General features: G+C 34.7%; 1 long non-coding RNA gene across 1 annotated transcript in view; it reads left to right on the forward strand.

The window, feature by feature from the left end:
• Positions 1-23,921, forward strand: part of LOC120588978 (uncharacterized) — an 83,185-nt gene extending 59,264 nt beyond the window's left edge. Inside the window, exon 4 of the long non-coding RNA XR_005649358.1 lies at positions 23,877-23,921. This is a non-coding gene — a long non-coding RNA (uncharacterized LOC120588978). The remainder of the gene's footprint in view (positions 1-23,876) is intronic.
• Positions 23,922-25,619: the final 1,698 nt, after the last annotated feature.

Raw genomic sequence — 25,619 nt, forward strand, 5'->3', positions numbered from 1 at the left:
CTGTCAAGTGATTCTAAGCAACACAAAAGAAAAATCTGAGTGTACATCTTTTGGTTACTGCAAAAATCACTCTGTCTTGTATACATACAATGAATTCTGTTTACTATTCTTTTTCTAAAACTGGGTTTTCCTAAATTCTTTGCATCAAAAAGATCTACTAAATGCAATTCCTGTGACTTTGCTAGATGAAGTAAAAGAGGCATCTAACCCAAAAGAGTAAAAATTATATTTAACCACATTGACTATAAGCAAAATTCCTAGCTCTGAACTCTGACTGTGATACCATCTACATTAACTTATCTATGCCTCAATTTTCTCACCTATAAAATGGGGCTAATAGTGTTGCCTACCGTATTAGGTTGCAATAATAATTAATTTAATTAGTATGTGTAAAGCGATCAGGCAGTGCCTGACATATGCCATTTGCTCTGGCAGTGATAACTATTATTGTCATTGGGTAGACACCAATTCACAGTGCATTTGGATCTAAGAGGAAAAAGGTGTCAAGCAAGATTAGTTGCCTGCATGGAAAAATTGAAAATTTAAGGACAAACTAGGATTAAGATAAATCTCTTCCCGTAAGCAACGTGGTAAAAAGATTTGTAATATTTAGTTCATTCATTTTATTCCTTCCTTCACTACACTAGGAATTGGAATTAGGGTAGTAAGATGATGCTGTATTTCAGTGGTAAGAGATACAGAGAAAAAAATAAATACATTTGATTGTGATAAAGACATGAAATATTAGGTTGATAGGAGGGAGAGGAACTAAACTGAGAGATGTTTAGAAGCAGCCTTTTGGAAACTGATATTTGAGTTGAAAACAGAAGGTAAACAGGGAAACCATGCTAAGAGCTGGAGAAAGAGAACTCCATGCACGTGGGCCTCTGGCCTTTTACTGGTACTGAAAAGGTCATTTGGCTGAAGCATGATAACCCAAGAAAAGAATGATGGAAATGGGATTGGAGAGGGAGGCAGAGGCTAGGTCAGATAGGCCATCATGCTCCAGAATAAGACCTTACAGCTATTTTCCAAGCGCATCAAGAAACAATCAGAAGGTTTTATACAGAAAGTGATATGACTTGACTTATATACATTAAAATCATTCTGACCGTTGTGAAGAAAATGGATTGGGATGGGCAGGTACCAGGCAAAAGTGAAACTGGTTAGGCTGGCAGAAGCCAAGGGCAGAATGACCTACCGTGGTGGGAGTGCATCTGGAGAAAGCAGGCAGCTTTCAGTTATACATCAGGAGTAAAATTGACTGGACCAGCTGACAGATTTGATGTAGGTGGAGAGTAAAGATGGTTCCAATAACTACATACAGGCTTAATGCATATTTTAGACTACGAGATCTTTGTGGGAAAGTATCTGGCCAATATTCAGTCACATTTTCATTTCTCAGTCCTATCAGCTGATGGAAGTCTCTCTCACCTTTGGCCTCAGCCTGTTCTTCTGTTTCAATCTCCTTCATTTCCAAGTTGAGGGAGCAGGAATTAACCTCAGAAAGACTTTTGTCCATTGTGCCTTGAGTAAATCCTGGCTTCCTTCTGCTTACCAAAAAGGATTGGCCCTTGATTTCTACCAGGTGTACCTAGTTTATAGTACTAGATTTCACCTTTACTCACAGAATAGTAGTCAAAGTCCTTCTCTATCACCATCAAGGTTCATATTCAGCTCAATTATAATTGTTTAAAGCAAATGGCCTATCCCAAATAATGTTCTCTTTGGTGATATTCTACATCTTGAACTATTATGTTTTGGTCTCCACTACACTCATTTTTATAATCTCCTCACAGTCCTTTTACCATTTTATTTACTTGCCATTTTACCATGAGTCTCCTCATACAAGAATACTCATCTTCCATGACTTGTCTTGACTTTGCTCATCAATTTTGACTCAAACTTATCCCTTATATTACACTTACTATTAATAGCTTTGTGCAAATAGTTCATCTGAGCCTGAGACTACTATTTCTGCAAAAGAATTCAAGTGCCTGTTCTCCCAATGGTTTTCCAGACTTGCAGGTGGGATATGGAAATACTAATCCCTGACTAGATTCTTAACCTACTGAAATGAAGTCTTGGAAATGAAAATCTGCCTAGCTCTTTCTCACATGGATCTGGAGCTCTATCTTCCAGGGGTGAACTGGAAGAGCCAACAGAAACATAGTGTTGTCTTCGTTCTTATATCAAATGTCATTTCTCTGGAATATAAAAAGGTAATCCTGCCCACAATATTAAATACCAATACTGATTAATGTGAAACTTTTTTGTACTCTGGACATTTTAATTTGTGTTATTAATTTTTCCCATCAGGAGCAAGGATTATAGCTAATTTTCTCTAGTCTCAGTTTTGGCGCCTTTCTTCTTCCTTACTAGCCTACTCCACTAAGAGTTTGGCACACCTTTTGGTTTACCTAGTCTAAAATGTGGGATCCTAAATGTTCACTTTAAAACCTTGTGAATGTTAAAATAGCTTTGTTGGCAGCACAAAGTGCTACACAGCCCCCAGTCTTCCATTAAGTACACTAAAAGTCCAGTGAAATATTGTTTAGGACAAAAGGTAAGCTCTCACTAACCAGAGCACTTGTCCACACTTTGCTTCTTCAAAGCACAAATGTGCTAAATAATTTGATTATTGCACTACTGCAGTTTTTATATTTTACAAAGTTGAAACCACAAAAACTAGAATAAGGAGAGGAAATGAGTGTAATGACATAAAATCATGACAAGCTAATGTGGCATATGTGGAAAGATTAATAATGTAATAGATATTGAAATCTTAGCTACATTTATAAACTCGAGCTGGTGTAGTTTTGATTTGTAACTGCTGAGGCTTTGAATTAGTTCCTTTATAGCTTATGTTTTTACTCAACATTTAAAAACTTATACTGGATCTGTTAATGGGTTGTGCCTCTTTCCTTAACATAAAAATAAAGATATCAAAGAAAGTAGGTTGAATCCAGGAGAGAAAGACATTCTCTTGCTTGGGAAACGAAAACAAATTCAAAAGGATTTGCCCCCTGAATTGGCAAAGAATAGTTCCATTTTCCTATAGAACATTCAGACTTCCAAGAGAATCACTCCTCTGTGGTACTGAGATAAACAGAACCAGCTTACCCCATTTCTCTTTAGGAAACTCTCCAATCAATCTACCCTCTACCACCATGGCCATTTAAAAAAAAAAAAAAAAAGAAGAGAACACATATCAGGGCAGTAATGGTGTTCAGTTTTGACATTTCTCTTTTGAGTTATTTGCTCAAATAAAACCTGGCTTTTTGAAAATTGATTTATACCTTTCTCAACTTTAAGAGATCTTTGCTTTCTCTTAGGGAGAAGATAACCACATTGACCTCAGCTCATGTCAGGGAGGTATGATGCTTCCTGGGTCAGATAGAAAGAATTTACTTCTTCCTCACCTTGCGTTAGCTTCTCAATAAAAAACAACAAAAAAATGTGACTTGACAATTCTGGGAAAATAGATTCGCGTTTGTAGTTCTTAGACTAAATTATTATCAAAATCCCATAGGTAATGGACTAAATAGAAATTCAGAGAAGCCTCAAACCTAGTTCTGATACAATACCTAAGAATGTCTAGGCATTAACCTCAGACTTACCTGGCTTGGCAGTGAATACTCAGTATATTTGTACATTTGTACATTTGACAGGCAAATTGCCAGAGTTACCAACAGTTAGAAGGGGCTAAAGATACGGGGCAACTCACTGAGAATGGCAAAAAAAAAAAAAATGCTCCTCAGACTTGGCAGAAATCCACTGTTGTTCATTGCACTGATGAGGGCCTTAGAGGATCAGGAAGTTAAAATGACTACAGAGAGTTGGAGTCTTCTAATTTGTGTGATTTCAGTATGAAACAAAGACAAAGGGGCAAATAAACAGCAACGGCAACAAAAGCTCATATCCTTCAATGTAACTGTTATATTTTTCTCACAATCAGTGCCATTTTGTGAGCCCAGACACATTTATAATCATCCTATCAAGATGTTTGCACCAACTATAGGGCTAATGTCAATTTGACAATATTTCTAACTTCAAATTCTATACATACCATAAACAACCTTATTATTACAGAATATCTAAATGTCAGGTTTCTAGATTTTAACATTGATATCCCCACTAACTTGGTTCCTTTTGGGTCAGGTTAGGGTTGGGAAATAGATAATGGTGAGTTAGTAGAAAGTAAGACATATTTCTTTTCAAGTTCTTGGCTGTAATATAACTTTATTGCTGAAATTCTTGACATCTCATAAGCTACCTATCAGAGTCAAATACCTCTCACACAAAATATTTTTTCTTCTTTTTTAAGCTGTTACCTTTACTAACATTGTGTCAATGCATTTTGTACTGACTTATCAAAGAAATACTTTTCCTTCTGCCCATTTGACTTTCCGTAGCCTCCAAAGCATATGAGCTGTGATCTCTCTCAGAATCTTCATGACCTAAAGAAAAGGGGTCTGGCTAAATGGCCTTTTGAGTTTGTATTCAGTCCTGGCATTCTACCACTAACCTAGCATAATTGGAGTCTTATGAGCCTTTCACACACAAAAATTCTACAAAGCAGCAAAAGGATGGTTTTACTTAGGTTATTATAACATTTCTTTCAAAGATTTTTTTTTTGTCTTTACAATACACTCTCTTTTTTTGTCATTCAAATCTTCTTTTACAGTAGAAAATTTAAAAAAAAAAAAACAAAAAATCTCTTAAGTGACTTTTCAAAAGCTGCCAGAAACAGAGTTTGCATCTGACAGTTTAGCTCCCATTTCCTTGGTTGGCCTTTGGGTCCAGCAGATGGTGTGATCACTAAGAGCATGTGATATGTGCCAAGGCACAGAGAGGTCTGAAAGAGCACTCACGGGAGATACATTTACAATGTATCATAAGATTATAATATCTCTTTCACTAACTAATATATTTTTTTTAGACAAAAGTTGCTTCTAAAAACATCTTAAGTGTCCTGGTGCATGTGGACAAAGTTTTTATATATGATGGAAGACAATATCAACATAGTAGGTTTTAGTCATTTGTGCTCCAAGCCAAATTTTTACAGTAGCCCAGAGTTTTAGATTAACCAGTAGTACAGCAGTATATAATATTTTTTTCTTCTAAATAAGCTGAATTTAAGAATGAGGCCAAAGTAATTTATATGATTAAGGTTACATTAAGTGAAAAACTATAAGACTTTCACAGTTTGAGCCCTGAGCTTATTCTATAAAAGTTAAATTGGTTGCACATGAAGTAAATTCTATTCAATTTTGCTTAATTCTCCACTAAAATCTACTTTGACTCTGAAAGTCCAAGGAAAAGAATACTTCATAATTATTGTCCCTTCCTCATATAGGCACATATATTAGGTATTTCTAGTTTATATTTTGTTATATTTATGTAATACATGTTTTACTGAATTTATGGTATGTAAATAATTTATATAGGAATATTATGAAATGCAAATATCTATGTAGAAAATGCTAGCTAGAGGAAAAGCAAACATCAAAACACCAATTAAAATATCCACGGCACAGCAAAAATAAAAAAACATATTAATTATAGCCCATGTTATACTTCTAAAACCAAAATTAACCTTTTGCTCCAGAGAGAAATGTTACCTCGAATAAAACTCTAAAAGTTTGTTAATAAATAAAACTCGTCTTACACTTCCAATGTTTTACAAAAATTGCAATGTTATAGAAAAGAGTCAAGGTTATAGAAAAGATTTCCAATGTTATAGAAAAGATTCAAGGTTTAGTGAAACTTTTCCTTCATTAGCCCCTGTAATCAACTCATTATAGCTTACTTATTCTAATCAATGAATGTCGTGATATATCAAAAATAAAAATAAATAAATAAATAGATAAAAACTACTTCATGAATCATTTTCTTTATTGCAGTTGTCCACATTTGGTCTTAACTCAGATTCCCCAGATATAGACCCTGAGGAGCAGATTCATATGCAACTGCTTATTTACAGAAGTGCCACCATGAAAAACAAAGTAAATGGAGAAAACAGGGCAAGAGGGGAAAGAAGCCAAATCGATGTGAGATTTCAAACATCATAGGACATCATAGATACATGAGTAAATACAAATAAATGTAATATAGATATATTATATCACGTAGATACGATAGATAAATAAAATCACATAGTGTATACTTTTTGGGGTCTGACTTTTTTGATTCACTTTAGCCAGACTTCATGGGAATTAAGAAGGCCTCTCAATAAAACTAGGAGAGCAATTAATTAAACAAGAAAACTTTCTTGGGGTTGATGAAAGTATTCTACCTCCTGACTGCAGTGGTGGTGAATTGATATCTGTTAAAATTCATGGAGCTGTAAAGCTAAGAAGGGTGAATTTTACCATGTGGTAAAATTATACCTCAACAAACCTACATTTAAAAATATTGCACATTAGGACTGGGAGGTCTTAAGTTTTAGGAATCCAGTAACAGAATTGGTTTTTATACTTCCATTTCATTATGAATGTGGATCAACCATTTCCTTTTCGTCAACCATTTTCTGTGTCTTGAAGCTTATTTCACATTAGTTCTCAATGCTTCTCATTTTAGATTCCTGATTGGTTTGGTTAGTAACTATTTTTTTTTCTGCCTTGTTTAGAGCATTTTGCTCCATGATAATATATAGATAAGTTGCCCTAGCCCAACCAGCTGCACCTTAAAGGGCTTACAAACACACAACATGGTTATCCAACACTGCTTCCTAATGAGGACTGTAAGCAAAACCATTTTATCAAGAAATAGTTTTGGTCATGATAGGCTCTGATATCAACATGTTCAATACACCAATGGATTCTCAAAATGCACTATTTTCTTTAATAAAACATAGTTAAAGCTAAGATTTAGCTAAATCCTTGTCATTTTGTAAAATTGTCAGGCTTTTTCTATTATCATTCTTCCTCACAATTTGCAGTTCCTTTCCACTGATTTTGACTACAGAAGTTTGACTGATAAAGATTTTGGGTTTCTTCTAAAATGATAGATATTGAGTCATTCATTAAGATGCTGAAATTTCGAGCCTAGGTGACAGAAGTTTTACAGAGAAATAAAAATCAGCTTAGTTACAGACACGACTTAATAATAGATAAATTTAAATTTAATTCAAATTCATTAAAGAAGTGCTATATATATAATTATCACTAAAAATCAGAACTAGCTATCACTTCTATTTTGATCAGCAGATAATTAAGAAAGAGTATATTTTTGAGACCTTAGTTCTTCACTTTAATTTGTGTTGGGAACATAACGGCTCATTTTCTCTTATCTCTAAGCCTCTATAGCAATGGGTTAAAAAGTGAAAAATGTATAGTGTCCAACTGCTATTTTGTCTGCAAGGCAAGAAGAAATAAGTTTAAATTACATTTTTCATTTATTTAACAAGCGTGATTTAAATTTATGCTCTGCACAAGAAGCTGCGCTGGCAGTGGCAGACACAGCTTCTGCCCTCCCACAGGATGCATCTCATGGGACTGACTGATAAGTAAGTCACTATACAAATTGCAATTTGATATATTGTAGGAGTGCAGAAGATGGAACAGTCAATTCTGACTTGAGGGATAAAGGAAGACTTGAATTGGATCTTAAGAAATAAGTGAGATTTCGAACGGAGGAAATAGGGGAAAAGCGTACAGATGGTGGTAAAACTACAAAGATAAGAAATAATTAAACATTTTTAGGGGAAGGGAAATAAAATGATGTGACTCATACGAAATATGTAGAGATATAAGAAATTCGTATCTATAGAGAATTTAGGCTATATGATGAGAGACATTATGCTTCCCAGTTGTCACTCTTCCCCTGTGATCTCCTGTTCTGTCTGCCTTCTCTTTTAGGTTCTATCTTAATGAGAGAAGGACCACTTTTTATCTTTCCTTAACATCTTGTCACCAGAGCCTAGCACAGAACTTTGCACATATAAGGCAAGTAACGAATATTTATTAGGTGAATATGTTAAGGTCATGTTAAGGATTTTTATGGTTACTCTACATTGCATATAAAATATCCAACTACACAGAAAGAAACACCTTAGGAGAAAGAAGAAAAATAACTCAAGCTTTGCTTCAAAAATACTGTGAAAGCCTTATCAAAAGGTTTTTAAGGCATTAGGAGAAACTAAAGCTGGGAGAGCACTCAGAAAATATTGCAGTACTCAGTTGAGAAATTCTGAGTGGATGAGATGAAACTCGAGAAGACCACATGAATTACAAGGTTCTAACTAGGATTGGGAATTCAATTATATGCGAGGGGTGAGGAATTATACATCAACTATGACACCAAGAGTAACATTAATTGAGGAGAGAAACAGGAGGAAATTAACAGAATTTTAATAATGAGAGCAAATTTTACTTTTATAGTATTGGTTTCTCCTAAGAACTTTCTCTTTACATACCATAACCCCCAAGTGAAAGATAGGGAGAATGGTGCCTCACTAAATACTGCCATGAACTTGGTATCTCTTTATATTAGTGGTTCTTGAAGTGTAACCTTTGGGCCAGTAGCATCCATATCTCCTCAGAAGTTATTAGAAATGCAAATCATCAGGCCCCATGTCAGATTTACTAAGTTAGAAACCCTGGGGTTGAGGCCCAGCAATTTGTGTTTTAATAACTTCTACAGATGATTCCGGTATATTACAGTGAAAACCACTGCTCCATATCATTATACTTACCTCTCTCCTGAAACTTTGGAGAATGAGTTCAGAGAATGGCTTACCTAGAGACATCAAGTTTTAAGTATCTATGTGCTCATGAAGCATTAAAGCAATTCTTAAAAACTGTGTAATGTTGGACCTTACATTTAGCAATTCTGATTTCCTACATTGGACATGAAACACTGGAATCTGTAAATAATTCTAAGATGATCTCAGAAGTTTTTCGGCTTGATTATTTTAACCCATTTTATTTAAAGATAATGTTATGTGAAAACATGTTATGTGTGGAATTGTTATATCTTTGTTATACCTTGTTAATGAGTCTCTTAATTCTTAAAGTTACTTGTTTGCCATAAAGACTATTTTGCCTTAATTAATACTGCTACACTAGATTTTTGTTGCTATTGAAGTTAATATTTGCAGGCTGTCATTTTTCAGATCTTTTACTTTCGATTTTTTTCTATCATTATAGTTTAGGTGATTTTAAATGACAAAATAAAGCTGTATTTTTGTTTTCCTATGTAAGAATCTATTTTCTAACTTCTGAATAGAAAACATTTATGTTTATCGAGGTTACTAATACAATTATACTTATTTTGAATACCATTTTACTTTTTATGTACTATATTTTATTTTCTTCCTTTGATTCCTTTTCAAATTGCAACTGGATTCATCTTATTTCTTTTCTCTTCAAATGGCTTCCAGTTAGCCTTATTTTAAAAGAGCTTTATTGAGTTATAATTGACATACAGTAAACTATATATATTTTTAAAATGCAATTTGATAAGTTTGACGTATTTATGTGTCCAGGAAACCATGTAAATTAATATAACAAATACATTTATAACTGCTCCCCTCCATACCCAGAAAAATACAGGTCTGTTTTCAATCAGTATAGATTAGTTTACATTTTATGGCATACTGCAAATATGGAATCACACAGAATTATGTGGCTTCTAGCTTTTTTTATTTACCATAGTTATTTTAAGATTTATACATGTTATTGCATGTATCAACTGTATAAACCCTCTTTTACTTTCTGAGTATCGTTCCATTTTATGTATTCTTGACAATTTTTTTTTCAATTTATATGTTGATGTACATCTAGATTATTTTCAATTTTTGTCTAACAGATAAAGCTGCTATGAGTATTTATGTACAAATCTTTTTGAGAGTTCGTTTTTATTTATCTTGCTTAAAAACCTAGAAATGGAATGGATGGATCCTGTGACAGATGTATATGTAACTTTTTAACAAGCTGCCAGTGTTTTTTAAAGAGAGCGTACCAATTTACCTTACCATCAGCAGTATATGAGTATTCTAGATAATTCATATCCTTGTCAATCATTAGTATGGCTATTCTTTTGAATTTTAGCCATTCTAATAGGTATATAGTGGTATCTCATTGTGGTTTTAATTTGGAAATTAGTTTCCTTAATGACTAATGATGTTCTTCTTTTCTTTATGTAAATCTAATTTCTGAACTATATAATTTTCCTTCTCTCTAAAGAACTTTCGTTTTTATTTTTTTATTTGTTTGTTTATTTTTCCTTTTCTCTTCTTTAATCCTCCCCCACCACCATTTCCACCCCTGACCTATGGATGTTGCCGTTTTCCCCTTAAGAACTGGATCTCTGAAGGCGGGGCATCTCCTCCCACACGCTTGTGGCACCCAGGGCCTGGCGCACCCGGGGTATGGTCTGTGGCTCTACTTGGGGTGCGAACCCAGGACCTTCTACGTGTAAAGCAGACGTGCTAACCACTATACTATGGAGCCACTCCCATTATTTTTAACATTTCTATTGGGGCAGGGCTATAGGCAACAAATTCTTTCAGTTTTTGTTTGAAAAAATCTTCATTTCTCCTACAGTTTTGAAAGATAATTTTGCATGGTATAGAATTCTAGATAGGTGGTTTTATTTTCCTTTCAATGCTTTAATTATTGTACTTCTCTCTGTTCTTACTTGTAGGATTTCTGAGAAGTCAGATGTGATTCTTATTTTTGTTTCTCTGTAGGTAACATGTTTTATTCCTGGCTTATTTCAGGATTTTTTCATTATCTTTGATTTTCTGTAGTTTAAAAATTATATGCCTAGATGTAGGTTTTTTGGGGGGGAGGCGGGGCAGAGCATTAAACTGCTTGGTATCCTACGAGCTTCCTGTTGTTTGTTTTGTTGGTGACTGATTTGGAGGAAATCTTCACTCACTGTGTCAAATAGTTCTTCTGTTCCTTTATCTCTTTCTTCTGGCATTCCCATTATATTGTACATGTTACACCTTTTGCAGTTTTTCCACAGTCCTCAGATATTGTTTTTTTTTTTTGTTTGTTTGTTTTTTTAAATTAATCTTTGTTCTCTTTTCTTGGAAGATTTCTACTGAAATTTACTCAAGCTCAGAGATTCTTTCCTCAGCTGTGTACAGTCTACTAATAAGCCCATTAAAGGCAGTCTTCACTTCTGTTATAGTATATTTGATTTCTAACATTTCTTTTTGGTCCTTTCTTAGGATTTCCATCTTTCTGCTAACATTGCTCATCTGTTCCTTCATACTGTTTACTTTATTATTATTAATAGCCCTTCAGCTATTAATAATAATTGTTTTAAATTCCTGGTTTGATAATTCTAACATCCCTGCCATGTCTAGTTTCTGATGCTTGCTCTGTCTCTTCAAACTGTGCATTTTGCCTTTTGATATGCCTTATAATTTTTCATTGATAGATATCATATACTGGCTCAATGAAACTGCTGTAATGGGCTTTAGTAATGTGTTGAGGAGAAGGGAAAGTATTCTATAGTTCTATGATTAGGCCTCAGTCTTTCAGTGAGCCCATGCCTCTGGCTGTGACTTCACAATTGTTTCTCTGTTTTTTCCTCTCCCCTTAGGTGGAAAAGGATGGCTAGAGTGGGCTGAAATTGGGTATTTTCCTTCTCCCACATGAAGACTAAATTCAGCTAGAGTTGAGTATTTCCTTCCCCCTTGTCAGTTAAGCTCTGACCATACCCTAACAAGTTAATATAATTACAGCAATAGCATAGTATGGTTAACTAGTTTCCCCTGAGGTCAGACCTCATTAACAAGAGTGTTCTGGTGGTTTTAAAGTGGCTACTTTTCCTCTCTCCCTGCTGAAACATGAGGGAATTTTTCTCTATTTACTGTGGAATTTAATCAAGCTTTTGGAGGTAAATCTCACAATATTGTGAAATCTCCTCCTAGGACCAATCCCTCTAAAGTTTTTAACTCAGGCATCTCCATGCTGAGCCTCCAGTAATTTGTCAATACAGTTCATACTTTCCTACCCCAGCGCTGTTTCCTGAAGTGGTTTCTGCTCATGATTCTCTGCTCTGGTAAGCTGTAGCTCCCTTTTATTCCATCAGTCTAACTAAAATTTGTCAATTTTGTTCATGTTGTTTTGTTAGATTTACACCTGTTTTCCATTTTGTTACCATTATGAATTTTTTTAACTTCAAATTTTATTGTTCATTTCTGGTTTATAAGAGAGCAATTGACTTTTGTATATGGAACTTGTATCCTTTGATTTTGTTATAATTGCATATTCATTCTAGGAGCTTTTTAAATTATAAATTCGTTAGTTTTCTACACAAACAAGTCATCTGTGAAGAGCAACAGTTTATTTATTTTCGTACTATCTACCTTTATCGCTTTTTCTTGGCTTATCGCATTAATTAGGATTTCTGGTATGATGTTGAATAGTAGTGAGAAAGGATATCCTTTCATTACTCTCACTTTTAGTAGAAAAGTGTTCAATTTTTCACCGTTAAGTATAGTGTTAGCTCTTGTTTTTTTTTTTGTATGGATTCTTGAACAAATTGAGAAAGTTCCCTCTGTTCGTAGTTTGCTGAGAATTGTTATCGTGAGTAGGTCTGGCTTTTGTCAAATATTTATTCTATATTAATTGTATGATCATATAATTTGTAAAAAAACAAAACAAAACAAACTTGTATTTATCCTATAATAGTGGATTATATCAATTGATTTTGAGTGTTAAATCAGTCTTGCATATCTAGAACAAATCCCACTTGTTCATGGTGATTCTCTTTATAAATTATCAAATTGGATTTGTTAATATTGTGTTGAGGATTTTTATATTTATATTCATGAAAGCTGTTGCTCTGTAGTTTTTGTTGTTGTTCTTGTTGCTGTTTTTTTTTTCTTTGTTTGTTTCTTGTTTTGTCCCACATCTCTGGTCTGTGACCTATGTGATGGTTTCTTTACTGGTATACAGACATAGCTCGGAAATATTGGGGGTTCCTTGCCACACTACTGCAATAGTGTCACAGTAAAGTGAGTTGTAATCTTTTTGCTGGTGGAAGATCTTGCCTTCAATTTGTAAAAAAACAGCATCTGTGAACCACAATAAAGTGAAGCAGAACAAATGAGGTATGCCTGCAGTTTTCCCACAAGCACCCTATTCCATTCCCTAGCTCCAGCATCCCAAATAAAAAAAATTTGAAGCCTTTAACCCTGTTTACCAAAGATTTTTTGTTTGTTCATTTTTTGTACATGAGATGGGAAGTTTGGAGGAGACTGAAGGGAGGAGAATTCCATTCTGCTTAGCTGGGATAAGATTTGGGAGAAATCTTTTTCCCCTGGAGAGTAACCCTTTGTTATGGAAAATGCTCTGGTTGTACTTCAAAATGATTACTCCTCCCTTTTCCTGCCAGAGCAATTAGGAAATCTTTTTTTTTTTTTCAGATCCTTGGGTCTGAGAACCTGGTGTTCTGGAATAAATCCCTTTGTGACTACAGCTCCCAAGCTATTTTTCACTATCATGCTAGTCTATGTATTTCATCAGAATCGCCATTTAAGCCAGCCTACCTGTTTATGGCTCCAGGACTTCTGTTCCAGTGAACAGTGTTCAGCTGTGTCTCTCTGAATACACCTGTCTCCATATTTTGGTGTGACAATTTGCACTGCATCCTCAGATCGCTGATGGATCCAACGAAAGCCATTGATTTTCACTTTGCCCAGCTTTTTCTTATTGTAAGGATGGGAGTGACAACTTCTAAGCTCTTGAAGTGTCAGTGCTGAAACTGGAATTCTCTCTCCAGTGTATTTTTTTATCTCAAACATTGTAGTTTATATCTTTCAAAGTTCAATTTCAGTGCCTTCTATATAAGCCATGCGTCTATTTAACGTTTCAAAATGTAGACTTCAATATAGAACATATTGAACATATGGAATACAGCTATAACTGTTTAATGCCATTGTCTAATGGTTTAAAAGCCATGATATTTCTGAGTTGGTCTTGAGGAATTGATTTTTCTCCTCATTATAGGCCACATCTTCCTGCCTCTTTTTTTCTGTTTGATTATTTTTGACTGGATGACAGATATGAATTTTACTTAGTTGTATGATGAACATTTTTGTATTTCTATAAACAGTCTTAGCAAGTATTAACTTGACTCAATTTCCTCTGTGATATCCCTTAAGACTATGAACTTATGTTTTAGATGTGAAAAGTGTGTATGTGTGTATGCACACGTGTGTGTACCAGAAATGCCTCCTCCTTCTGTATCTTGAAACACAGCAAAAGGGGAACTTGTCTTATTTGAAAATAGGATCATTAAAATGCCACATGTTCTTAGAGTTCATTAAGCAGCATTCTAACTGCACAGAGACCTTTATTTAGGTGAGAAAGGGTTTTTTTCTTTTCTGCTACTGCCCAGAAATTGGCACAAAATCCATTCACAATGTATTTTCTTATGTCACCAACCTAAGTTTCATTTAGTTTACCTCTGTCATCTTACTCTTTGAAATAGAACTTACTTGCTTCATCATTTCTAGGGCAAACAAAATATATCAGGGCCCAGAGGCTTACTTATATTTGGAAGCCTATGCATACATTCTTTAACATTAAAGACTACTTGCATTACCAAGCTGTAATTGCTAGTCAATAATCTTTCTTTTGGAGGACACTTATAAATTATACTCAAGAGGCTTTTATTAACTAATCTCGGTTTCCTAAAATATTTTTCATTTTATTCCTAAAGAATTTTAATCTCCTAAAAGTGGAATGGAGAACTTCTAGCTACTTCTCTGATCACAGAGAAAATCAAAAAGGAATTCTTCTATACATGCAGCTTGAGCCAAGTTGAGGTTTAAATATACCTGACCACTTAATATCAAATGGAAATGATTTTTAAGAGACTAGCTATTTTCCACCTAAAGGTAAATATAAATTAAATTTTGACCAAAATATCACAAGACAATTGTATAAGAAGCTCAGAATTGTCTCCTTTTTCAAATATTGGTTACTTGGCCCCATTCGATTCATAAGAGACGGAGTGCATATCACAGCCAAAGGAGTTAGCCATGTAAGGGAGAAGAGAAATTTCTTTTCCATTATCTGCAGAACATATTACTGTTTTGTTATGGCATGAACGATTCTGAGACCCACGGAGCCAATTGAGATTAATTATGAGCCTTTATTAGCCGGCTGGCGACTGACTCTCTACCACGCAGGGCTAGAGGAGATCAGCCCCGAGCTTTCAGAGGAGGCAGCTGATAAAGCTTAAGGCCATATCCTGGTGGTCTCCTGTACAAGCAAGCAGATTACAGAAGTGGAAGTTGGCTGTTAGCATATCTTTGCCCGGAACAACACCCTTAATTAACAAGTAAATGGATTATAGAAGCAGACATTGGCCATCTTCATATCTTGTACAATACACTTCCTAAACCACACACAAGCAAGTAGGACAACTTCTGGTATCTAAAGATATTTCTTCCCTGTAGCTGACTTAGCTAGTTGGCTCACTTGAAAATTTTCCACCCTTAACAGTTTCAGTACACTAATTATTTTGTGATATCTGTCTTGGGCAGAGGTTCTCAACTATATAAAACCCAACATTTCCTTTATATAACAAGTATTTTGGGAAATTTTGTTTGTTATCCTTAAATAAAATCTAGATTTTCAAATCAATATAATTCCTTAATTGTAATATAAAGAAATAAAATAAATATACTTTAGAATACATTAATATGTATTTAAGTATGTAAATACTCAGGTATGACTATACTAGACCACATGATAAAATATTCAGGTGCTCAAACTTATGTAGGATCACTGTGAACATAATAGTTTTGTTACCGTTGGGGGTGATTTGAACTTCGGTGTCGCCCCAAAGGTGGAGGGGGAGGATAATGGTGTAGAAGTGTAATTAGCATTTTTCCTTGGTTCTTCCTCATTGATGCAGTGAAGAATCAGGTCAGTGAGATTTAGAAAAGATTTATTAAAAGCATATTTTAGAAAGACAACGCACACTCCAAGGAGGAACAGGTTTTTAGCGAAGAGAGCTATAACAACCCAGAGTGGGAATGTCTGCATTATATTTGGGCCACGATGGGTGGTTCCAAAGGCATTCCTAGGTGATTGGCAAGTGAGGTCATTTTAATTGACACTTGGCTGCTATATAATTCTTTGCCTAGTGCCCATGGGCTTACTCAGAATTCTACTACCATTTGTGTATTTTTTGGGTGGTCTCTAGGCTGGACCTCTATTTCTTTGTTCCTCTGTCACTCATGTTTGACTAGCTACCTAACAGTTTATATTCATATGACACAGACTTAGGTTTTAGATTTAGCTAATTATAACTATATGTTTTACTTATGTGAATGCCCATAAGGACATTTAAAATTTATGCAGGATACAAAAATTCATTGTTATGTTTGTCCTTTGCATTATAGGATATCTAACATTCTAGGCACTTGCCTACTACATGCAAATGACATACCTTAATCATTGTGGTAAGAAGTAAAAAGTCTCCACAAAATTTCAAAACAATGTACCATTCCTTCAGAAATACTGCTTTTAGAGATTGTGTTTCCGAGGACATCTTGCAGGACATCAACATTTCCATAGTGGGAACAGACAGACAGACAGACAGGTTGTTTTAATACTAGAAGGCATCAACTGGACTGGATGGAGGAAAGGAACAAAAGAGACATGAGCTCTTGAGAGACATTGAGAATGCATTCCAGAACACTGAGGCAAAAGGCTGATGAGAACTTCAGGTGGGCCCAAAAGTAATTATTCTGATTTCAGCCAAACCCAGAGGCTGGTGAGGTAGATACTCTCCTATTACATTTATAGACAGTTATCCACTATTTATATCTTGCCTACTTTGCAGAAGGATTTGCATATTTATGTTAATACATGCATAAATGAGAAGACATAGATGCATAGACCTACAGTTTAATCCAGCCAGCTTTCTGTTGAGAGCTTGTTCTATGTCAGTTATCAATGCGTATTAATGGAAGCAAATGGAACCCTATTCTCAAAACCTGTTGTGTACACACACACTGTAAAATTAGTTCCCTTTAGTAGAAATAACGTGATTAGAATCTCCTTTTAACATCTTTGAAAATTAAATAAACCAGAAAGGAAGCTTGTCACTTATAAAAGAATTTTTAAAAATTCTTTTAAAATGCCTATTAGTGTTTTCCTATATTGCCATTATATTAAACATGAGTGAAATATTGGTCTCCAGGTAAAATGTATCTCTAAAGAACAAAACCGATCCAATATCAGAATGCCATTTATTCAATATATTGTTTTCCATTCAGGTAATTGTTAGAAGAATTTAGTACTCTAGAGAAATCAGATATTTGTGATTGTGTCATACCTTGTAGAGTTGCAAAGAAGCAAGTCTATTTTCTGTTGGTTATGCTCCACAGATATAGAGAGCATTAGAGATAACTTCACTTGGAGTGACATAGGCAGCTGTCAATGTGCTATGGATTTAAGAAGTGATAAGTGTTCCTATCATATTATTTCTTTATTTGACTCTACTAATCTCAAATTCATGTTGATTATTCATAAGTTCCTCCCACTTAAACCTTTTCTGAAGGTGATAGTGAAAAGATGTTTAATGATTTTTATTAACTGATTTATCAGACTTAGTTAATTGTCTGACAGAATCCAGAGAAAATAGGTTAGGAAAAGTTAGACATTTACTGGTGATAGATAGGAGTGAATCACAATCCTAAATAGAAGGAGTAAAGTGAAAGGGCTAATCATTTATATTAATTAACAAATATTTATTTAGCAGCTGTTATTTGCCAGGCACTTTTTTTTTTTTTTTTTTTGGCTACTGGAGTTATAATAGTGAAAAAGATAAACTCAATCTTGTTCTTTAGAAGCTTAGAATAAATATAGAACAGGAATTGTGATATGAAGAGGTAGGGTTGAAGTTTTAGTTAGACTGAAGATGGTCAGCAAAGGAATCACTGAGAAGTGCACTTGTGAGTGATGTTTTAAACGAAATGAAGGTTCTCAGCTATGCAGATGTCCCCTAAGCAAAGGGAACAGCAGGTTCAAGGACTGTGAGGCAGGGACTTACTCAAGTAACAACAAGGAGGACCAAATGACCAGATAAGAAATAATGAGAAATAATGAAAAAGAAAACAGGAGATGAAATTAAAGGGTGATAGGGGAATGTTGTGCAGAATCTTGTGTTCATAATAAGTACTTTGACTTTGATTCTGAGATGAATAGCTGTTAGTGTTTTTTGCATAGCTCTTTTTTTTAAGGGGGGGGCAGTTTTTTGCTCAGAGACTAAGATTGTCTTTGCCAATAGTTTTTATCTAACATAAATTCACCGTGGGAATTATAATAATTTAATAAGACAGGAAGTGGTATATAAGATAATGTCTCTTAATAAGCCAATGAAGGAATAACATACTCCAGAGCAATGATAGATTAATTAACTACTGTTTTAGGCACAGGGAGATGAAAGGAATAAAGTCCAGATTTTGTTGAAGTGTATTTTTATACCAATTGGTACTTGAGAGAGACTGCTTGGCCAACTGAGAGCTGATGTACAGCTGCCAGCGTAAAAGCAAAAGTCCTTTGATGTTAGAGCATGTTGCCAGTTACTCGTGTTGATGCACAGGATGTTCTCCTTCACCAGGCTATTGCATGGCTTTTGCACTACCTGTAAAAGAGTTGCCTTTCCTGGGGCAGGATCTTCCCCAAAGGAAGACCTAGAGCTATTTAGATCAGCAAAGGGTAGCCTTGACTAAACAGAAAACTCTGATGGTTTTCACAAACTCTGGGTATTTACAGTCTACAGGTCCCCTTGCCAGAGTTGTTTCTTCATAGATTCTTATCAATTAGCCCCAGGGGTACTCTTCAGCAGCTGAGCTATTGTGTGCCTATCAAGGACGAGGGATGAGTTGATTGACACAGCTTACTTCACTCTTGTATCAAAACAACTTATAAAACTTATAAAAACAACTTTATTCTTAGATCAAAACAACTTCACTCTTAAAAACAACTTCAATTTTTTTGTCATAAACAAGTGGATTTGATATCATATCAAACCGATACACAATAGGAGTGTCATGATCTCATATTAAAAGAATCACTCTGTTGTTTTAAGAAGAGATTACAAGGATCAAAGATCGAAGAGAGAATATTTAACAAGCTAATGACATAACCCAAGCTAGAGAAGATGTTGGCAGATGGGTTGTTAAAAAGAGGTCAGCATCGGAGTGAGTATATTTTAAAAGTAGATCTAATAGGATTATTGAAGGATTATAAATAGGCTGAGGAAACAGTTAAGGATGACATCAAGATTTTTGCTTGAGCAACTGAAAGAATGAAGTTATCACTAAATGATATGAGGAAAGCTTCTGGCAAAGATTGTGAAGAAATACTCTGAGTTTAGTTTTAGACAAGTTAAGCTTGAGCTACTGATTTTATGTCCAAATAAGCTTGTCAAGTGAGCAGTTGTGCATACAGGTGTAATTTTCAAGGCAGTAATCCAGCCTGGAAATATAAATTTGTCATATATACGATTTAAAGCCACAACATGGAATTAAATCACTTTATAGGTGGAAATGCCGTGCATTTCCAATATAGAAAAGAAAAGAGGTCCAACATTAGAAGTTGGGGAGATGAAGGAGATTCAGCAAAAGAGCCAGAGGAATTACTAGAAAAATGGCTAATAACCAGGCAAGTGGATATCCTGGAAGCCAAAGGAAGGTGATATTTCAAGGCATAAAGAGTGATGTACTATGTCAAGTGCCTTGGTAGATATTAGAGTCCATGTGGGAAGAGGGCAGAGGCAGCTTAAGAACATTAGATACCGGAAGTTTGTGGACAACACAGAGGGGAAAATGACAAAGGAAATGGGGAACCTTGTCTATTGCACCATGTCCCCTAGGATTGCTTAGGGAAACCTAGAAATGACCTTTGACTTTTATCTTTTACTTCCACTTGCAAATAATGTTTATGTCCTGTTAATTCCTCCTGAACATCAGCTTTTAACTCTTCCTTCTGCTCCCTTTAATTAATCTTTCTGTCACCATTCTAGATTATTCCTTTATCTCCTAACTATATAGTCCCCTAAAAAGTGCAATTTCTCTTATGGGACCACATAGGGACAGTTTCTCTATTAAGCAGCATAAGCATAGTATTTAGGGCTCATAATACTTTTAGGGTCCCATGAAAATGTGAAATATCTTTTAAAATCAGAAGAAAAAAAAATGTACCCTTAGGTCTAAAAAAAATGTTTTTATATGTAAATGAAGGGACCAGGAAGGAAAAAGCACCTGGGGCTCTTGAAAGTCCTGATGTGCCCCTGGAGCCATAAACACTTTGCCCTGTGGCAAGGAAGTGTTGGAGCAAAGCTTTATTCAGGCATTTCCCTCCTTCAAATCCTCCCATGGAAAAATGCCTCACATCAAGTAAGTGCAATCTTTTAGCTAACACTCCATCTCACTCCTTCGATGGCCTCTGTGCTTTAATTACATCAACTGGTTTCCCAGTGCCCATCCCACACCCTTCCTCCTTTTTCTAGTCCCTGGCCTCACCCTGTGTATCGGTTTACAACAATATGACTTATAGTTAACAATAGTGTATTATATGCTTAAACTTTACTAAGAGGGTAGAGATCTTATCAACAGAAAAAAATTTTTTAAATGATAACTATTTGAGGTTATTTAGCTTTATTATGTTTCGCATGGTATACAAATATCAAATCAAGTTGAATACCTTAAATATATACCATTTTAATTGTCAGTTATACTGCAGAAAATCTGGAAAAATCCATAATCCTTAAATCCAATGTATTTTATGTATCCCTTCAACCCATTCTTTTTAGTGAAGGCGTGAGAAATGGATTTTTTATGAACAAAATCATGCATTTTTTTTTGTATTCAATATAAGGGTTTATTACATAAATGTGGTGTGTGTGTGTACATATAAATATGTGCATATATATATAAAGTTGTAAACGAGAGTGGTTCCTATATTAAAAGGAAAATGACTAAATTGTTCTTCCCACTTTAAAATGACATAAAGCATGTGTTCAAGGGAGTACCCTGACTATACCTGCCTTCAGGCTTTATGCGTACTGGTCTGATAAGAAACCATCTATCATTAAAACATTGTGAAAAAAAAGATCATTTTGCAAACTTATTTACCTTTTGTGTTTTTTATACACATGCTTATTTATTCTTAAATCAATTTAATTACTCCCCCATCCCTTCCATTTATATAATGAGTTGTGGAAGGTAAGATTTATCTGAGGTTAACAAACAAAAAAGATACCATGAATTTTAAGAAATGGTCCCACTTGATGCATTATACTAAAACATTTGAAGTATGGTTTAAATAAATAGTCACTGGAGTTGAATATCACTTCAGCTTACTGCATTATTCCTATCTCAATAATCTTTATGGTTCCCATACCAGGACTGCATAGATTTCATATGCAAAATAATTCATTAATGAGAAAGAAAAGAGATGGTCTCAAACTACTTCCTCAGAAAGAAGTTTTAAAAACTGCCTTGGAAACATTCTATGTCATTGCATTTATTACTGGAATTCTAATAAAATAAATATTAATTTATTGCTTCAACTTACTACATTTAAATTTAGAAGCGATAACATTCAAACTAGGAGAAACAATAAAACAGAATAACATAGCAATAATAAAACTAATGATTTACAATTCTACGTGCTTAAAACCAGAATTATGTATAGTGCAGAATGTGGCTTGATTTTAGAAAACCTAGGGGATTGTAGACAAATGGAATTAAACTAACTAGATGAGTTTGCATTATTCTCTTTGCCCGTCCAGTTTGGTGATTGAAAAGAATGCCCAGAGTATTGCCTCATCTTTCAGGGCCTCAGTATAACAAGTTTTTCCTTTTTTCCACAGTAATAGTTTAGAAGGTATTGGTTTCAAGTAATGGAGATTAAGCTAGAAAGCAAAGGAGGACTTTAATTTTAAGAATACATGGATATCTCTTAGAATCCAAGGAAGGAAGAGTAGGGAGTGACTAGCAACTCTAAAGTGGTCAGGATTTTATTCCTCAATTCTGTTTCTCACTAAGAATCTACTATATTTACTGCTATTGTTATAGTTCTCTGAAGACTATCTCTTTGATCTATATTGTGAAATATGACTGATTCACAGAAATTGAGTTTATAGTTCTTGTCACATGCAGACATTTGAGAGCTTTAAAATCCATGTCCAAATGCTTGGGAGAGAGAATCTTGTTGGCCTACCTTGGGTCTTTATCCATTTCCTTATATTCACTGGGAACTGGGTGACATAGGATTCTTGCTGACAGGAGTCTATTTTTTTGGATTGGGCATTCATTAAAAGAGTTTAACAAAACTGGTCAAACCCTCCCCTTCTCCCCCTTAAGAACAGAATTGCCAGAAGAAACCCAGTCTATTCAATAATTATCAGCCACATCTCAGGCACATAGAATAACACACCGCTCCTTCACCAAGAAAGAGAATTTATTTTCCCATTCTAAAAGATGTATGATTTTCTAGCAAAGCTCTTTAAAGCCTCTCTATTTAAGATCAAAACCTAGTTGAAGAGTACATGCTGAAAATGTAATGGGGAATTGGTTAGAGGTGGAGAATGGGGCAAACGAGAGCTCACAGGGGCCTGTCAGGAAGAGACGGCTTTCACTGGGCCCCAGCCAATTATTGCCTTCTAGGAATATAGACTGTCACCAGACCTTCTGATTTTTCTGGGGAGTCCTTGAAATCCAGATCTTTACATGAAATTTTTCTACTTGAAGATTTTGGTGACTCATTCAATTAAAAATTAATAGTTGAAGAATAATGTGTTTGGTGACTGAATGCAAATTATTGGCCACTAGTTTGTGAACTCTGATGTACATGCTTATTAAGTGAATGATTGAATAGTGGATGAGAGACATATTGCTTTGGTAAAATTGATTGCTTATCCCAACAGAGATGTTGATCAAGCCCTTTTGAAATGTACATGCCTTAAAGAGGAAGAACTTTCAAGATGTGGCTAAGTGTCTCAGCAGTTTGAAAAGAAAGTAAATTTATCTACCAGGGTTAGCTTACCTCTTGCATGAACATGTTTTTCTAAGACTTACCTGGCCACTTTGAACAATTCAACGTAGGTTGACCTATTGTTTATAGGCCAACCAATACAAATCCATTGCTCATTATGATGCTTAGAGAGACAGGGCTGTGGCAGAAGAAAACAAGACTTACTAAGAAGTATAAATGGAACAGAGTTAGTACTGAACCCTTAGCAAATTGCCACATAAGCCATCAAAGCATGAATAGCTTTGTGACTGTTCCAATAGGTGTCAGCCAAGTGCCACCTGAGCTGTTCTGACAAACTAGAATAGCATGTCACAGCTCCTGTGTCATGTACAAACTAGAGCAGTGCTATTTCAGACTGAGAAAGCATCTACCTATTATATAATAGCTAGGCAATATATCTGCTTTGGGGCCTAGAAGACAGGTGATATTTTCAAGGGTGGCAAACTTAGGATACTGCAGAACAAATTATCTTGGGCAAATTTCTTGGAAGATTCCTGCTTGCATAGACAAGAGGCTGACGTATTGTATAAAGCTTCCATTTTAATTATCAGCCAGATCTCTGAGCACATGAGCGTTTAAACCATGAATAACATAACTCGTGAAAAATTGTTCCCTTTGGCATTACATCTTGCAATTCCAGATGACTACTTCCCTAATTTTTATGGTAAAGAAAATGACATTTCTAATGAGCATACTTGTATCATATCTTGTAGGATCTGATTGCCAACTCTCTGACACCTAACACAGGCCTCAGGATAAGAATTTAAATGTGTTAGGTGGCTCTGGGGAGACATTCTATTTGGGGAAGCACTAATGTTTTTGTTTGTTTGTTTGTTTGTTTTTTAGTGTCTTTTTTCTGGCTTTGAGATTAAGACATATTCATCACAAAGAAATCATATTGAGACCAGTGAGTGCCAATGATGTCTCCTCGTTATCAGTTACCTCAACTCCATCTTGACTTGGCTATCTAGTGTATTATATTCTTGTCATGCTTATCTTCTGACTCAGTTTCTCAGTCATCCCACCCCATTGACTCTGAGCAATTGTTCCTCATATTTTCCATACTTACAGCTTCAACCCAATTCAATATCAATGTGACAAATACTTTGAATGGATATTCAGTACAATTTGAAAATGTCTTACTCTCTGCTAATTGCAAATCTTTCATTCAAAGTCTCACTCAAGTCTCATTTTTTCCAAGAGATATCCTTACTTGAGCTTAATTGTTTTGTAAGTATTGTCTCTGTAATTCTCTCCCCACTGCTTCAGACTCCAAATGATCTGTTTTTCTTTGCCTTTTCTTTTGTCATATTCTGTATAGGCAATAAGGCCTGAACTAACATATATATCTACCAGTCAATATTCTCTAATTCTACTTTCACTTGATTTCTTTTCTCAGATCTCCTCTTATATTAAGACACCTGTTAACTCATCAGCTGTATCTGTATCTTAATATTTCCTTGAGAAGAGGAATATCTCATTGCCCTTGAGACCAGAAGAGACAAAAAGAAGATACACATGACATACTATCTGGAGAAGAAGAGTAAGAAAGAAAAGAGAGGAAAAAAGGGTAAGAGATAAGAGACTCAATTTGTGGAAACCTCAGAAATAACAATTATATCAGATACAACCTACTCTAAATCTCAGTATTAGTTCTATCACTTTAAACTTAGATAGAAGAGAAAATGAAGATGATGTTATGTGATTATTAGACAAAGTCTGAGTTAAGTGTGCCTTGACATGTTCACATTCATGAAGATCTTAAATTTCCAAAATCAATTTGATATTTTCACTATTGCATATTTTCAATAAACATTTTATTTCATAGATTAATTCTTACTCTCTTGTGTAGTGAGCTGGCTTTTAGGTCCCACTTATAATTTTGCTTCTGTCACTACGGAGCTCTCAGAAAATGAAACACTTTAAAAATTAAGTTTTATTGTCATCTATTTCATTGTTAGTTTCAATAATCAATAATTATATTTTAAAATAGATGTATAACTTTTTTTATTTGAGGAGGTAAAGAAATATTTCAAATGTATGGGATAAAAACTTAATTAGTTAAGCTGACATTTATTAAGTTCTTGGCTTGTTCAAACATAGGCGTTTTCAGTTTTACAAAAGGAAAAATGAAAATGAGATATATTTGAAACTGCCCAGAGTGGCATTATTAATATTCTTTCCTCTTTGTTTGCTTTTAAACATTGTTTTGCTCAAAAAGCTGGAAAAGGCAAATGTTCTGTTAATAGGTTTCTAGAGGGTTGATAATTGTGTAGTTGATACAGTAACAGAACTTTGTTCTTGTGTGGCATTTTCTTGAAGTTAGAGCCTTACAATCTCCTACTGAGACAACACTGTTTTTTACATATTATTGATCTCAGTATGTTTGAAGAGCATAGCTAATTCCAGATTCTGCTTCTTAAATATCAAATGAAATGAAACTGGGTTCTGGATTACCTATTCCTATGAACTGATGAATTCGTTAAATCCATTTTCCAGGCTACATTTATTATCTTGTACTAGTTTTATTTTTAGTGCTTGAATATTACAAAAAAAAATACATTTATTACATTGTACAGTGAGGACCTA

Source organism: Pteropus medius, unplaced genomic scaffold (assembly GCF_902729225.1).
Source record: "Pteropus medius unplaced genomic scaffold, Ma_sr-lr_union100, whole genome shotgun sequence".
NCBI classification, from domain to species: Eukaryota; Metazoa; Chordata; class Mammalia; order Chiroptera; family Pteropodidae; genus Pteropus; species Pteropus medius.